General features: G+C 42.8%; 1 long non-coding RNA gene across 2 annotated transcripts in view; it reads right to left on the bottom strand.

Annotated features, from left to right (window-relative positions):
* LOC147582339 (uncharacterized) overlaps nucleotides 1-16,320 on the bottom strand; it is a 135,704-nt gene that overhangs the window by 17,560 nt on the left and 101,824 nt on the right. For both annotated transcript variants that reach the window (XR_015248992.1, XR_015248991.1), the window contains exon 3: nucleotides 5,674-5,914. This is a non-coding gene — a long non-coding RNA (uncharacterized LOC147582339). The remainder of the gene's footprint in view (nucleotides 1-5,673; nucleotides 5,915-16,320) is intronic.

A 16,320-nucleotide genomic window follows, 5' to 3' on the forward strand; every position in this document is an offset into this window, starting at 1 on the left:
CCACAGCCAGGAAAAACAAACGTTGTCTTATTGACTGAAGAGGAAGAGGGACAGGAGTAGGTGGCCATCCAGGACGGTTACATGGAGCATGAACAATGAATGACCCATGGGCTGAACAGAGATGACATGTGGGGGAATTTGGCAGCAGCATGGACTGTGAAGACAATCAAAATACAGGAATAGGGGACAAATAATAGTTAAAGTGGCAGAAGGGTACCAAGAGGTGCAGACCAAGAGCAGAGCAGATGCTATACAGAACTGCAGGAAGAAGTCTGGATTACTTGCCAGACCTCTCCCCAGGGACTTCTACAAAAAAAAAATCACTAGGAAGAACTGGAAGAAGACTGGACTTCCAATGAGGTGGGTAGGAATGTTACATCTTGGGTTCTTGCTACAAATGGGATACTTTGATTTACCAGGAAATACATGGTGGGGAAAGAGCCAATGATGATCCATTTTGGCTTAAGTTCCCTGCTGAAATGTGGCAGGAGTCACAATGGCTCCCAGGTGAGCGCTCAGCTGGCAGGGACTTTGTAGCATATTACCATAAATCTTTCTGAAGTTCGGTTCCCTCCTCTACAAAGCAGGATCGGGACTTGGTGAACACCAAGTTTCCTTCCAATGTGGAAAATCTTCTGATTCTATTGGAATCAGAATTGGAAGGCCAGGGTTGGGCTGTTTCAGTTCAGCAGATCTAAGTGAGTCATTTCTGAATTGTTTACGTGAGCACTAGCCTCTTCGCTCAAATATTCCCTTGAGGCATAATTTCTTGGATATTTGGGAAAGGGAGGATATAAGAGGCTGGAAGGAAACCTATAAGAGACTAAAAAACATTTCCTGTAACTAAGAGAGAAAGTAAAACTGATGATGGTCAGAACTGGAGTTATATCACGTTGATGGATTCCAAGAGAATACGCCACCAGGCGTGGGTCTCACTGGATAACAGAGGTGGGACAAGCTTCCAGGGTGACTGATCCAGTGGCTCCAGTCCCTCTTCCACATGATGTACAGCTCTGTGGATGGGGTCATATAGCTGTTGCAGCAGTATGGCCAAGCTTGATGTTTGCATATTTCAGTGTCCAGAGAGAGAGACTCTTCCTTCCTATGACTCTCTCAAGAGTGGGGAATTTGCTAGAAGCCCCAGCCAACTTCTCCTTGAATCTCATGAAACCACACTGGTTCACATGCCATTCCTGAACCTATCGCTGGCAGGGTTGAGGAGATTACACTCAGACAATTTAGGCGTCCCCTAAAGGAACAAGGACTACAGTGGGTGAGGGGTGAATACCTGACAAAAAAAAACAAGATTTGTTGGAATGACACAGAACAACGCTGAGCAGGCAAACATCAGGTTGTGCCTGCCACATGCTGTATTTCAAAAGTCTTACTGTATTCTCCTCTGCAGAATCACTTTTTGAAATACAGTGGGGGTGTGACCATGTTCCCCATTTTACAGATGGAGCAATTAAACTCAAGGTCACGCAGTTGGTTAGAGCTCGGGACAACAACATCCCTACTCAGAAACCAGAGCTCCTTTATGTACATTCCAAAAAGGTTTAAATTTTTGGTGTATCCTTTCACCCAGAAACTGTACTTCTGGAGATTATTGTAAGGAAATTATTATAATTCACCATATGATGAATGGGAATAAAGAGTTAAGAGATAAAGAATATCTGTCTATATTTGTGAAAAAGTGGAAACAACCTGAGAGTCCAATAATATGCAATTAGATAAATCAATGACAGTGCATACATAACAAAAGAATATCATGCTGGCTGTTACAATTAAATTGTAGGAGAAAAAGCAGTCGCAATGACCTGGGGAAACATTCACAATATATTATTACTTAAAAAGCAGGCTACAGAACTGTTGTAAAAGAAAATCGTGTCTAGAAAAGTGAAGAGATGTAATCGCCAACATTTTTTAAAGATTATTTATTTATTTTGAGAAAGAGAAGGAGCAGAGGAGGGGCAGAGAGAGGGGGAGCAAGCGAGAATCCCAAGCAGGCTCTGCACCATCAGCATGGAGCCCAATGTGGGGCTCAAACCCATGAACCAGGGGGTCATGACCCAAGCCTTAACCAGCTGAGCCACCCAGGCACCTCTGTAATTGCCAGCATTTTATCCATACTTATCTTTGCACAGTGAATAATAATAGATCATTAATTTCCTGCTTTGTGCTTACCTCTGTTTTCCAAATTTCTTTGGTAAGGATCTATAACAAAGGATTTCTTCTGTGGGAATATTATAATTAGAAAAAAATGTCTGTTAAGTTTAAAATTTTTTTAAGTGAAATAATTTTCTTTTCACTAGAACACTGATTTTCACTCATTGCTGCCAGGTATCAGAGGGTTCCACAAGGGATTTCTGGAAATTAAGTTGGGGACTAGTGACAAGAGCCCTCACAGTGGCCCGTGCAACAATCCCCACAGACCTCTCCTCAGTGCCAATGAAATCTTAGGCTAAGAAACATCATTCGGGAGGATTCTAAAATCTCTTGCCCTCAACTGCCTTCAAAATCACTGTATCCATGGCTGATGAGCGAAGCATAATATGTGCTTTGGGGACCATAAGGAGAACAAAAAGGTACAGATTCTCCTTAAGACAACACTTATGATAATAATTATTTCTGCAGTTCTTGGCACACGTTGAATGCCTAATAAATATTGCGTAAATGAAGAGATGCTAGGCCAGGAAAAATTATTTGAAAATATTAAGCAGTGAAATCACTAATTTCTAAATACTCAGCACAATCCCTTCTTCCAATTATATTTAGTAGAGGACAGAATGACTCTCATGCACTCTGCTTTTTCTGGCCTCATTCCTGGGCCTCCTGACCACCCAAGTATGCAGAGTTCTCCCACATTTATCCCAGTTGTCACAGATGAGAAGCACTTTCTTTTCTGTTGACCTTCTAGCCCCTGGTGATTCTGTCTCCTGATTATGGAAAGTACCCAGGAAACAGCATCACCAAAAAATTCACATTTTCAGCCTGAAAGCAGAACCCCATAGGAAAAACAACAACACCACCACCAACAACAACAAAAGCCTGAAGGAATTTCAGGTCCAAAGTTACTCAGGTCAGAAGCTAAAATGAACTGGCCCACCCCACATTCTTCAAATAGGTAAAGACTAGAGTCTGCCAAATCCTGAGCAAGTATCTTTAAAAAAGAGCCCATCCAAGGGTACCCCAGTGTCCGCTCTGCTTTGAAGACAAACAGCCCCCCATAATTAGAAACAGCCTTAATTACATGCCAGATGTCCATGCATCCCTTCCAATTATTTTCAGAAACATCATAAAGATCCATTAATGACAGTGTCAAATGCCCTTAAAAAAAAAAAAAATCTGTTCATCCTTGTGAGTTAAGTCCGATAGGAAAATTGCAACCTGCTTATTCCTGTGAGTTGGGTTTTGTTTTTTGAGTTTTATGATGAGCATGTGTTTGACTTCAACTTTTGTCACCAGAAATACTATCACATATTTGGTTCAGTCACAAAGAGCAGTCTTACAAAAATTTTAACCAAATGTCTTCTATCACACAGACACACACACACACACCTGAGTATACCCTGAGCACTTCCTAAAAATAAAATGAACAATCAAAAGCTCTTGGAAGCACAGGGTCCATATCACGAAGTGATAGTTCTTCTGAACTCTGCCCTGCTCAAACCACTTGGGAATATACTGTCAAGTTCTAGAAACCACACTTGGCCCATTCAAGAAACCCCAGAAATTGGAATAAACGGCACAACCAGTACGCACTTCAGACTTCTTTAGGGCAGGGTCTGTGTCATGTCCCGTCTGGTACCCAGGGCCACTGGCACAGTGCCTTATACATAGAACATGATCAAAAATGTTTGTTGAGGGACACCTGGCCGGCTCAGCTGGTGGAGCATGCGACTCTCGATCTCAGGGTTGTGAGTTCAAGCCCCACATTGGGCGTAGAGCTTACTTATAAATAAATAAATAAATAAATAAATAAATAAATAAATAAATATTTGTTGAGTGATGTGTAAGTAATGAATCCATATTTTAAGCATAACCGTCAAGAAGCACATATATTTAAGCTGGAAAATAAAAGATACAGAGGATGTGACAGCTCATTTCAAATACTTGAAGGGTTCTCGTAGAGTACAGAGGAGGGACTTCCTCTCTTTTGTTCTTTGGACCAGAACAAGGGCTACTTAGTGCAAACCACAGGTAGGCAGCATTGATCCAAGTCGTCAGTGTTTTGTGTATCTACCTTGGACAACTGTGGGGTGCTCAGGTATGTTCCAGGTACTCGAGTTTAGTGTGAGTATCACAGAGATTTGGAAGAAGACATTTGGGCTTGTGGACGAATTAATAATTTATTCAAGAGACCTTTAGGGTGCTTGGTGCCAGATGATCCCGAGAGCAAGGTATGTAGCTAACAAAAAGAGGCAGGGCTTCTTCCGTTTCAAAGCCTGCTGTCTATTCAGGAATGCAGATGAATAAACAGGTAATAATAGTAACCTCCGGTGGGGGGGGGGGGGGGGGAGGGAGGGCTGTGAAGGAGAAGTCCAGGCACCTATGATGGCCCTTGGGTGCTCAGGAAACCCTGCAGGCTTAGATCAGGTGATAACGCAGTGGAGTGGAGGGCAGAGGGGCGATGATTCAGCATGTGTAAATGCCGCAGGTCCCAGAAAAAGGACACCACGGAGAGCCCTCCACCACCTAAACCCTCAGTCTTGAAACCAACCACATTCGCCACCTTCCAGTTCTGTTCACTCTTGGCCTCCGGGAACCTTTTCAACCTTCTCCTATGTTAATCCCGCAGCTCAGCCCTGATGGCTGAGTTTTTCTTTTCAGGTTCTGATTCTCATTGCTAAGGCTTATTTTGAGACTCAATGTCTATCTCATTCCTGGTCTATCTCAGAGGGAATCAGGCCTCGGGCAGATACACAGCTCTCCAAGTTGAGAGGGAACTTGGGATATCTGATCTCAGCCAAGATGATCACTACACCAGGGCTGGATGTAATATGCTGAAACCAAGAGCCAAGCTTCAAGGGAAGCTACACTCAACCCGACCAGACTGACATCTGAAAAGCAGCAGAGCAATGAAAATGTTCTGGAATTAGATCCTGGTGATGGTTACACAGTCTTGGGAATGTACTAAAAATCACGGAAGCGTACACCTTAAATTGGTGAATTTTATGGCATGTGAATTGTATCTCAATGATAACGATTTTTTAAAAAGCAACAAGAGATGGCCACTGTAGGAGACTGAGCTTAACCTCTAATTAAACTTGTATTTACTGGAAGGGGAAGTATTTGTCTTTAGATGTATTTTTTTTTAATTTTTTTTTTTAACATTTATTTATTTTTGAGACAGAGAGAGACAGAGCATGAACAGGGGAGGGTCAGAGAGAGGAAGACACAGAATCTGAAACAGGCTCCAGGCTCTGAGCTGTCAGCACAGAGCCCGACGCGGGGCTCGAACTCACGGACCGTGAGATCATGACCTGAGCCGAAGTCGGCCGCTCAACCGACTGAGCCACCCAGGCGCCCCATTTTAGATGTATTTTTGCCACCTTTAGAAATTCCTGACAACCTATAGCCCTTTTAAGGCATGAAAAAAAATGGATTAGTGCTGACTCTATACACAGTGTATTAATAACTAAATAATTATATGTTGTCAGATTCATGACTTACCCTTTTAAACAAGCTTTCGTATTTGTCATCATGGGCAGCACTGAATTGTAGAAGATCACCTGGGGAGGATCTGAAGCTTCGTGCTGACTTCGCCATTCACCAAGACCTGGCGGGGGGCCAGGTGTCACAGAACCTCTGGGTCTCTTTTTCCTCAGCTCTGACATGAGGGGTTAGACTCAGTAGGCCCAGTTTGGCCCCAGGATCCTGTGTCTCTCCAACTTGCAAAATCTGCAGAACAACCCTGAAAGGTAAGTAAGCAAAGGTTTTTTTGTCCATTTAAAAAACTAAGGGCCAGGACTGATTAGTGTTGGAATCAGGACCTGAAGTGAGTTCACCTGAGTTCTAGTCCAATATTTCTTCCAGTGCAAGAGAAATGTGGGCCCTCCATCCCAAGAATTTTCCATCTAAGGTTATTCAGCTGGTGAGGGTTGGAGACAAGATCATAGGCTCTGGAGAGAGAAATCAGGGGAGGCAGAAACATCTGGAAGGGCCAGTGGGACCTGGGTCATGGCCACTGTGGAGGAGGTAAGTCAGGAGAGGTTGTTGGCTGAGGAATTTCATCCCCAAGAGCACCAGGAAAGTGAGAGTTGCCGGGAAACCCTGAGTTTTCCAACTTGGCAATCAGTACACAACTGAGTTTTTATAGGAAATTGCTCAGTTCTTTGGAAATTTTGTGTGGTATAAAGATGGCCTTGGAATTCTATATATGTGCTTAGCAAGAGGCAGAAACATTTTGGAACCCCTGCCTTTGGGAGGTCTGCTTGCATTATTATTATTATTATAATTACTTTCAGTAGAACTGTATAATATGAAATTCTATTGCTAAAAGCAGTTTAATTTTCTGATCTTTGTGACTTCTTAATCACAAGTAAAACCCAAGCAGAGGGAAAGTGGAATGCAAAAAGCAGTTTATTCTGAATCAAAAAAATTAGGTCACGGGCTGGCATCCAGCTAACTGTCTGTGTCCTTAGACAATTCACTTGCTCTCTCAGATCTGCAGCTTCCTCACCTGCAAATAAAGGAATTTGAGATTATCTTGTAAGCCCAGTTCAGCTCTAGAATGCTATGATCAGATACCATATATCTGGTACCTTGACCACATCCTTCCTCCTAAATCTTGGGGATCAGTCTCCTCCAGCCTGTACATATCACCCTTATTCCTCTTTGCCCTGGGAGGAGAAAGGCCAGCACCGTCTGGTGCCACTTCTAAGAAACAGCTATAGCAGGTGACACCCAGGGTCTCTCCCATGACTGTCTGCACTGCTAAGGCAAGTTACCTTGGAGCAACACATTGAGGTGGACCTTGGCTAGAAAGCCAGTATAGTGCATAGGCTCTGGAGTCAGACAGACCTGGGTTGAATCCTGAATCTGCCACATACTAGTGACCGTGGGCAAGCAAGTTCCTCCCCTGGTATCTACTGAGCACTGCGTGAAGGTAAGCTGTGTAGGCCTCTGTTACGGAGGGACAGAACAACCGTATAAAACCATAGCGAGATGGGAAAGGTCACCAGGCCGGGTTTCTAAGAGGAAATGCCATCCCTCTTTTCTCCAACATCTCTGGCAAAGTTGTCACCCAAAGGTAACAGGCCCAGCCAGTCGTGGAGGGGAGGGAAGTGATCTCCATCCAAAAGGAAGAACGTTTGACTTGACATTTGAATGAGTTACTTTAATTCTTATGAAGGAGTGGTGCAAGAGAAAGGCAAAGAAAGCGAGGGGGTAGATAAGAATCGAAGGAACAAGAAACAATAAGTGGTGAATGCGGTTGATGCTGATAATTTCTGTTTTATGATTAAAGGCATTTCTAAGCGACTTCTAACCATTTTTATCAAGAAGAGGGAATGAATTAGCTAACTTATGTTCCACTTAGAAATGCATGTGTATTTTCTCTGCATGTGGAATTTGTTTAAAAATTAGGCATTGCACGTTTTAAAATATATGGATATATTCTGGACACACACAATCCATCTGATATCATCTTTCTTCTTCTCTTCCACGTACCATTGCTTTTCCTGCCAGCTTCGGACTCAGAGCAGATACTACACCTGGTAGTTTGACACCTGGTAGTTTGTCAACCGTTGTGGAATAGCCTAGCAACTCAGAGTCTAAGACGAGTCCAGGCAGGCCTGCAGCTGCCACACTGTGATGCATTAAAACTACAACAAGTGGCTAAAACATGAGCTCTGGATCCAGATGTCCTTGGCTCAGAGTTTTACTCGATCATTTCCTAGACGTGTGACTATGGCAATGACATACTTTTTTAAGACTCAGTTTCTACATCCGTAAAGTGAGGCTAATAATAATACTTGTCTTAAAGGGCTGAAGATTGAATGAGATGGTACATGAAAAGCATTAGCCCAATACACAGCAATAATGTTCAATACATAGTTAATTACTAGGTTTTTTTTCTTTTTCTGGGAACCCTGAGATATAGACCTTTATGATTGGTCCCAAGTTCAAGGATATAGGTAAATGTAAATGTAAGATTGTGGAGGAGATGGGTTTTAAAGGATATATGCCATGACCCCTACTTTACATCCATTTAATACCTACTTTCCACTGGAATCCTAGAAGACAAAAAAAAATTTTTTTTGTAACAATCAGGAACATGATAGAACTATCAAAAGTATATTCATTTAGTCAGGCACATTGTAAAATCACAAGTAATAATTTTATTTGGCCACAATTTAAGAGAGGAAATTTCCTGTAAGAGGAAGTAAATAAAAGCAAACAAAACAAAACAAAACAAAAAACAAAAAAACCAACCCAACATTGAATGACATCTATGGAAGAACCACTAATCCAATTTTTTTCAAAACTTTTTCATTGGGGTAAAATATATAATAACGTAAAAGTTACCATCTTAACCGTTTAAGCATACAGTTCAGTGGGATTAAGTACATCCCTATTGTCACACAACCATCATCACCATCCATCTCCAGAACTCTTCATCTTACAAAACTGAAACTCTATGCCCATTAAATAATAACCCCCTATAACCCTTCCCCCACCAGCCCCTGGCAACCACCATTCTACGTTCTGTCTCTGTGATTTTGACTAATTTTAGTACCTCATATATGTGGAATTAGACACTATTTGTGTTCTTGTGATTGGCTTATTTCATTCAATGTCCTAAAGTTTCAGCCATGTTGTAGCATGCATCAGAATTTCTTTCCTTTGTAAGGCTGAGTAGTATTCCATTGTGTGTATATACTACATTTTGCTTACTCACTCGTCCATCGGTGGACACTTGGGTTGCTTCCCATGCAGCTATGAACATGGGTGTACAAATATCTCTTCAAGACTCTACTTCCAATTCTTTTGAGTATGTACCCAGAAGGGGAAATTGCTGGATCGCATGGTAATTCTATTTTTAACTTTTTGAGGAGCCACCATAATGTTTTCTACAGTGGCCAATCCAATTACTATTACCCTGTCCATTTTCACCATGTTTTCACAACACGCTCATGAAAAATTAGAGGGATGCCTGTGTGGCTCAGTTGGTTAAGCACCTGACTCTTGATTTCAGCTCAGGTCATGATCTCATGGTTGGTGAGATGGAGCCCCATGTTGGGCTCTGCGCTGACAGTGCAGAGCCTGCTTGGGATTCTCGCTCCCCCTCTCTCTCACTCTGCCCCTCCCTCACTTGTGCTCTCTCTTTCTCCCCCAGAATAAATAAACTTAAAAAATCAATCATTAAAAAAACTTAAAAATTAGAGTCGCCATTTATTATACCAAACAGCGTGCTATCCAAGACGTATCTGAAATAATGGTGCGCTGTTTAGACTCGAGTCTTCTTAAGCAGCTTGATACTGCATGGAGTCAAGTGTTCTCTGGGCCAAATCACTTCCCCCCAAACATTGCAATATGCCTAGCCTTCTCATCATATGAGGTTCCCATATGATTTCTCCACCGTTTCTCTAAGATTCAGAATGTTTTTACATATAAGCCTTCATGATCTGACCAAATCACCTGAGAAATAGGCAACAGACAGGTAGTATTATTTTCACATTATGGACTGGGAAACTGAGATCTACAGAAAGGAATAAAGCAGCCACGTTTGGAAAACCGTCTGCAATGCTGTAAAAATGTCTCACCAGACTCTTGACCACATAGATCATGACTTTTATTGCCCTCTCCCTAGATGAGATACGGATTAGTTGGAGAGAGTTGTTTATAGTTTGGCAAGCTACTAAGTAAAAGAACCTAATTTCGATGCTCCATTCTGGTGGGTGGTAGCAATAAAGGGAATTTAGGGAAGAGAAATGCTAAGCATTGGAAGGAAATGTTAGACCTGAAAGTTTTGTTTAGAATCCTACCGGATGGTCCACAGATTTAATTTAGCCAAGCATGGGTGTGGGGTCAGGTGGAGTTGGTTGAATTCCCAAGTCACCATTATGACCCTCAGTTAATGCTACTTCTTACAACCTCCTTTCCACAGTAACAGCTCAGTGAGTTAACGCGTGACTAGGGTGTCACAAAGGAGAGGTCCAGAGGCAGAGGACAGAAAAATAGCTCATTTCTTCCATCTTTCTCAGTGTTTTTTCCTCCCTCTATGTTGTTCTCATCCATTTTTCACTCCATCCCATTTCCTCTTTCTTCCCTTTCATTTCCTCATTTGGGGACAGTTAGAAGTCACAGTCTTGCTGCCAACAGTTGCGACACTCTCAGGAGTCATGGCAGCCACGAAACCCGGGTTGGACCCTGCCTAGCAGCCTTGAAGGAGTGTCTGTCTGGAAGAGTGTGGGGGAGGAGGTGGGGGGGAGGGCCCCCAGCTGTCATGTAGATCCTTCATTTTAATTTGGCTCACAATGTCTTTTGCCAAAGAACATTTAAAATTTAAGGGTGGAAAAGTCTAATCAGTCAATCTTTATTGTTTCCAGGTCTGTGTCTTTCTTAAGAAGACCTTGTCAATACTAAGATTATGTATTTAAATAGATATATCATATTTCTCCCAACAGAAATTTGGGCAAACTGACACACTGGAAACAGGGTTATCTCATAACATTTGCTTGTGTGGATATTGTGCATGTACTTGCACTCTAAGATTTAGTCTCTCCAAAATGCGGCCCGAGTTGTCTTTCCTCGTGGCTCTTTCACTCACTCCCTGCCCTGAACCCCCATCTTAGGGTAGGGGAGCATTCAGTTGCTGTGACCAGAAACCCACTGAGACTAACAGAAGTAAATGGGAATTTCTTATACTTTTGTAAGGGAATATTATGCAACCTGATTTTGAGAATTCTTCCTGTGGCCCTGAAGAGATAGCATTCCCAGGTAGCTACTCTTCCTTCTCCCTTCCTCTCAATTTTCTTTGTCTCTGAACATCTGTTCTGTTCTTCCCTCGAGTCCAGCTTCCTTCATTTATGCATGAGTGAAGATGGCTGCCTGCCTCACACGGGGAGCCACAATGTCTCATGGGTTCAGCACCTACAGACAACTAACAGTTTCAAGGCTCTTGGTGTCCCAACTCCAAGTTCTACATCAAGAGATCTGATAGGCTCAAGGTGGGTCAGATGTCCACATCTGGTTCAATCACTGACGGCCAGGGGCATCAGCCATGTGGTTGTCGCTCAGGTAAGTCTAGGTAAGCTGGGTAAGCTTCTAGAAGAAGGGAATATGGCAGCGAGGAAATGACTGGTGTAACTAGTCCAGATCCCACATCCATATTACTCTGTGACTTCTGTTCCCTTCAAGTTTGCCCTTGATGTTGTCTCTGATTGGATTTCCTTTCCACCCATGATAGGATTTATACTAGATCCAGGACCTTTCCAGGACAGATTTTAGTCCCATTGACCCGGGACACTCTGACCTACCATTACATCCTCCTGAAAGTTAGGGAGAGGGGGGGAAACTCCTGGGATATAGATGGAGGAAGATGAGTAATTCCAGCGGTTCTGGCCATGGGCACCTCTGGTGACTGTCTCACCACCATGCCGGCCACCAATGGGGGTGGGTGTAGGAAGAACGGCTGTTTTAGTCCATTTCTGTTTTTTCTTTCTTCTGCATGCTACTCTTGTCACATGGCTGGTGGAGTATGGTGGTGGCAATGAGCAGAAAAAGATGAACTAAGAGTTGCTTCCAGAATTCTCTCCATAGAGTCAATACAGCCTAAATAAATTTTCCTCTGAAAAACCTTTCCATTTTTTGCAACCAGACTAAGGATTTGGTTGCAAATCCAAAAGGAAGGAGAGGATATGGTGGACCCTTAATCAGGCACACAGCTTCCATAATGCTCTGTTTCCTTATCTATAAAAGCCTGGTGATAGAGGCTCTTTTGAGATACCACTAACTTCAAAGTAACATTGTTGTATTAGTATTATTTATAACATAAAAATGATTGAATTAATATGCCACTTTTTAGCGCACCAAAAAATATTCACTGCTGAGATGCTCTTTGGAAAAAAATCTGAGGGCTACATGTTGAGACGAAATACATATGGAAACTTTGTTAAAATGTGTGTCTCCAGTTTGCCTGTTTTTAACCAACCACCTTCCTCCAGAACATTCCTCCAGAGTATAAAATGCTTCATCAGCATGAGAGAAAAGCAAACGTTTGTAGTGATTCTCCATATGGAGGCTGTTACATAATCACCACAAAGGCACAGTTGGGTTTGAAAACCTCTTCGCACACCAGTTTTAAGCATTGACCCAGATTCTGTTGCTTACACAGGAATTGGCAGATGACTTTGGAAAAATCAATCATCCTCTGTTAACACATGATTCTTTTGGGAAACTCTGATACGACAATGGCAGTTACCTGCATTTGGATTTGGATTTAGAACCTCAAGGTGTGAGTGTGGTGAATATTCAGGAGCTCAGCAGGGTGTAAGGTTATCTGGTATCTTCTGAGCCAAGGTAGGTGGAAAGGGTTTGCAGTTCTGTCGTTTGGGCTACCTCTGACTGAAGGCACAGGCCTGGTTTGTGGAAGTTCTGAATCACATATGCCCAAATGTAATCCCAGACGCCTCCAAGTCAAAGTGATTGTAATAGGCTTAAATGGATTCATGGCATGTGAAACACAATCATGAAATGCTTATTCTTTTTCTTTTTATGTGAGTGGGCCCCAAAGAGTCAAGATTCCCTACTGTGAGAACCTTTTGTTCTTTTTTTAAAATTTAACTTTATTTTTTATTTTTTAAAATTTACATCCAAATTAGTTAGTATATAGTGAAGCAATGATTTCAGTAGATTCCTTAATGCTCCTTACCATTTAACCCATCCCCCTTCCCACAACCCCTCCAGTAACCTTCAGTTTGTTCTCCATATTTATGAGGCTGTTTGTTTTGTCCCCCTCCCTGTTTTTATATTAGTTTTGCTTCCCTTCCGTTAGGTTCATCTGTTTTGTCTCTTAAAGTCCTCATATGAGTGAAGTCATACAATATTTGTCTTTCTCTGACTTTCACTTAGCATAATACCCTCCAGTTCCATCCATGTAGTTGCAAATGGCAAGATTTCATTCTTTTTGATTGCCGAGTAATACTCCATTCAATATATATACCACATCTTCTTTATCCATTCATCCATCGATGGACATCTGGGCTCTTTCCATACTTTGGCTATTGTTGATAGTGCTGCTATAAACATGGGGGTGCATGTGTCCCTTCGAAACAGCACACCTGTATCCCTTGGATAAATGCCTAGTAGTGCAATTGCTGGGTCGTAGGGTAGTTCTATTTTTAGTTTTTTGAGGAGCCTCCATACTGTTTACCAGAGTGCCTGCCCTAGCTTGCATTGCCACCAGCAATGCAAAAGAGATCTTCTTTCTCCGCATCCTCACCAACATCTGTTGTTGCCTGAGTTGTTAATGTTACCCATTCTGACAGGTGTAAGGTGGTATCTCATTGTGTTTTGATTTGTATTTCCCAGATGATGAGTGATGTTGAGCATTTTTTTATGTGTTGGTTGGCCACCTGGATGTCTTCTTTGGAGAAGTGTCTATTCATGTCTTTTGCCCATTTCTTCACTGGATTATTTGTTTTTTGGGTGTTGAGTTTGATAAGTTCTTTATAGATTTTGGATACTAACCCTTTATCTAATATGTCATTTGCAAATATCTTCTCCCATTCTGTCGGTTGCCTTTTAGTTTTGCTGATTGTTTCCTTCGCTGTGCAGAAGCATTTTATTTTGATGAGGTCCCAGTAGTTCATTTTTGCTTTTGTTTCCCTTGCTTCCGGAGACGTGTTGAGTAAGAAGTTGCTACAGCCAAGATTAAAGAGGTTTTTGCCTACTTTCTCCTCGAGGATTTTGATGGCTTCCTGTATTACATTGAGGTATTTCATCCACTTCGAGTTTATTTTTGTGTATAGTGTAAGAAAGTGGTCCAGGTTCATTCTTCTGCATGTCGCTGTCCAGTTTTCCTAGCACCACTTGCTGAAGAGACTCTCTTTATTCCATTGGATATTCTTTCCTGCTTTGTCAAAGATTAGTTGGCCATACATTTGTGGGTCCATTTCTGGGTTCTCTATTCTATTCCATTGATCTGAGTGTCTGTTCTTGTGCCAGTACCATACTGTCTTGATGATTACAGTTTTGTAGTATAGCTTGAAGTCTGGGATTGTGATGCCTCCTGCTTTGGTTTTCTTTTTCAAGATTGCTTTGGCTATTCGGGGTCTTTTCTGGTTCCATACAAATGTTAGGATTATTTGTTCTAGCTCTGTGAAGAATGCTGGTGTTACTTTGATAGGGATCGCGTTGAATATGTAGATTGCTTTGGGAAGTATCGACATTTTAACAATATTTGTTCTTCCTATCCAGGAGCATGGAACCTTTTTCCATCTCTTTGTGTCTTCTTCAATTTCTTTCATCAGCTTTCTATAGTTTTCAGTGAGAACCTTCTGTTCTAACTGCATGGAATGAGCAAGATGAAGAGCCCAAATCAGTAAAGGCTTGTGACATCTCAGTCGACCACCCTGGTTGTGCTCACCAGAATCCACTGGAGAGATGGCCTACCTTTCCCACCCCTACCAGGAGCACTGGCTGAAAGCAAAGAAAATCCCGGACCCCCAGAAAAAAACTGGTCTTTCTCTGAAGCAGGGGCCACCAAACGGTCTCTGTAAAGGGCCAGATACTAAAATAGTTTTGCCTGTGTGAGCCTTCCAGTCTCTGTTACTCAACCTTGCCATTTGCAAGCAGTTATTAGACAAAATATTTATATGAATGAGCATGATCAGAGCTGGCCTGTGACCCACAGCCTGTAGTTTGCCAGCCCCTACAAGAGACGAACGCTTTAGGAACTAGAGCACTCTAGGTGTGAAAAATTGGGTGCGGAAAATAAGGGAAGGCAAACTTCACACAGCTGATGTCATGTGCCTCCTAAATAACCTGTGTCACTGTTGGTCCCCAGGAAGGTCTTGGGCACCAGCCACGTGTTGGCCTTGGGAAGAAAGGGCTATTGGAGTAGGAATCAGAGGATGAGTACCTTGTCTCCCCACCCCGCCCAGAGCCTCACTCTCCAGACTGGCACAATAGACCACAGTCTCCTAAGTTCTCTGACTTGAAGTGTAAGAAACACAGAAGTATAGGAAACCCCTGCCAGGCGGGGGCCCCCACCTCTGGGGTGGGGCTGACAGCAGCAGTGAGAGTTGGGCATGCACTGTGGATGCTTAGCTTGGGTCTAGTACAGGGGAAAGAGTGCTGAGCGGCACTCAGTCAACAACTTTCAAGTATCACGTCTCTTAATTGTGTTACCGGAAGTGTATCATCATCCTTTTTAAAAAGAGAAACAATATGAGCCTCTTCCTGCCAGCTCAGACTGTATCAGACAGCAGTCTTCAGAGTAGGATCTTGACATGACCACAGGCCAGCAGCTTTCCGCTTTTGTGTCTCTCCTTCAAACTGCCTGCCTCCGGCTCTGTCCTGCAAGGACCTATGCTCTCCTGACCACTTGTATGGAAGCATATCATCTGCCCGCCTGGCCCCACCAAGGATCCAGGCTGCCTGTCTTTGTTCCTACGTGGGTTGGGGGAGCACCCCCTATTTGGGACCTCTCTCCTGGGGCTCACATTCCCACTCAGTTCAGAAAAGCAACAAAGTAGCAAGTGTATGGGCCGGCTTCACATATATCCTTTCAAAGAATGTCCTGGGAGCTTCCACTTTTCAAAACATTTTCAGAAACGTTTCACTGAATCTTTTACATTATTGCCACAGGGAAGCCCCTAAAACTAAGCCTAGGGTTACAAGGAACTTAGAGGCTTCTCTCAATGTGTTTCTTTTTCTCAACAGGCTGAAGGAACAGAATCCAGGAAGGTATCACATGAATGATGCCGGAGATGCAATAAAAAGAGTGAATATCTATAGTATTAGTGGAGAGATTAAAGAGGTTGGGAATTACCCTCTAAGTTCATGTTTTAAAAGCTCATTATTTACTTTGCAAGTACTGTTTGCGCAGAACCCAAGGACAGGAACCCACTGAGCCATCCTTCCTCTGGCTGGCTGCCTTCCTGATGACCGTAAATATAAACCCCAGCAGCAGGGTAGTGCTAAACCGCCCAGTGGAAGCACAAATTGGAAAGTACAAAAAACGAGCTTCTTCAAGCCTCTGACTTTGCCAGGATCATGAATATGTAAGACGCAATGGTTCATTAGCAGACTCCAAGACATCGCAGATGCTGGGCGTGGGCGAGCGCCACTGACGCAAAAGTCAGGGTGTGT

Source organism: Puma concolor, chromosome A3 (assembly GCF_028749965.1).
Source record: "Puma concolor isolate L17-30 chromosome A3, mPumCon1.1.hap2, whole genome shotgun sequence".
Lineage (NCBI taxonomy): Eukaryota > Metazoa > Chordata > Mammalia > Carnivora > Felidae > Puma > Puma concolor.